Here is a 787-nt window from a genome sequence, read left to right as displayed (position 1 = left end):
CAAAGGATATAATCTTTGAAAATTCACGGATTGACGAATATTACGCATATCACAGAATAGCTCGCGCACCGGAAGTCCATCATCAACGTTTGACGAATCCGACACAAACTCTTACACAAAGAACATCATCAACGTTTGACGAATCCGACACAAACTCTTGCCAGTAATGAGCCTCATCAACAAGGTCAGCCAAACGAGATCCATTCTAACGAATTTCGCCTTGTTAAATTGCCGAATTTTTGGCATAAGCAGCCTAAATTGTGGTTTGCTCAATTAGAAAGCGAATTCTTGGTTTTTCGGATCCGCTCAGATGATGTTAAGTATAGCTCGGTTATACTGCATCTTGATGAGCAAGCTTTGTTGGCTATTGCTGATTTGATTGAAAATCCTCCTGAAAAAGATAAATATCTTCATGTTAAAAACGTTTTGATTAATCGGTTTACTGATTCGGAGGAAAAACGTCTTCGTCAATTGTTAGCTGGTGTTGAGCTGAATGACAAGAAACCGTCGGATTTGCTACGCGAAATTAAACAGTTAGCGGGAGGAGCGATTTCGGAAAATGTATTACCATTCAATTTGGTTGCAAAGATTACCTTCTCAGGTTCAAGCTACTTTAGCGGTTGTGGACGATTGTCCTTTAGTTAAGCTTGCTGAACTAGCTGATAAAATTTTGGACCGAGAAACTAACCTACATGTAGCAACAATAGCTTCCTCGGCAGGAAGACACTTCGAATTTTGTTGACTCGAGCGAAGAATCGCAGCTCTAGAAGTTAGACGTGTACGCAGC

General features: G+C 40.5%; 1 long non-coding RNA gene across 1 annotated transcript; it reads right to left on the bottom strand.

The window, feature by feature from the left end:
* Positions 1–132: 132 nt before the first annotated feature.
* On the bottom strand, positions 133–724 carry LOC115238293. Its single transcript, XR_003884482.1, has 2 exons — positions 689–724; positions 133–391 (listed from the first exon to the last, which is right to left on the bottom strand). It is a non-coding gene; the product is annotated as an uncharacterized LOC115238293 (long non-coding RNA).
* Positions 725–787: the final 63 nt, after the last annotated feature.

The sequence above is a fragment of the Formica exsecta genome, unplaced genomic scaffold, assembly GCF_003651465.1.
Source record: "Formica exsecta isolate Colony F162 unplaced genomic scaffold, ASM365146v1 scaffold3309, whole genome shotgun sequence".
NCBI classification, from domain to species: Eukaryota; Metazoa; Arthropoda; class Insecta; order Hymenoptera; family Formicidae; genus Formica; species Formica exsecta.
Note: the sequence above shows the minus strand (reverse complement) of the source record. Positions and strands in the feature narration are given on the sequence as shown.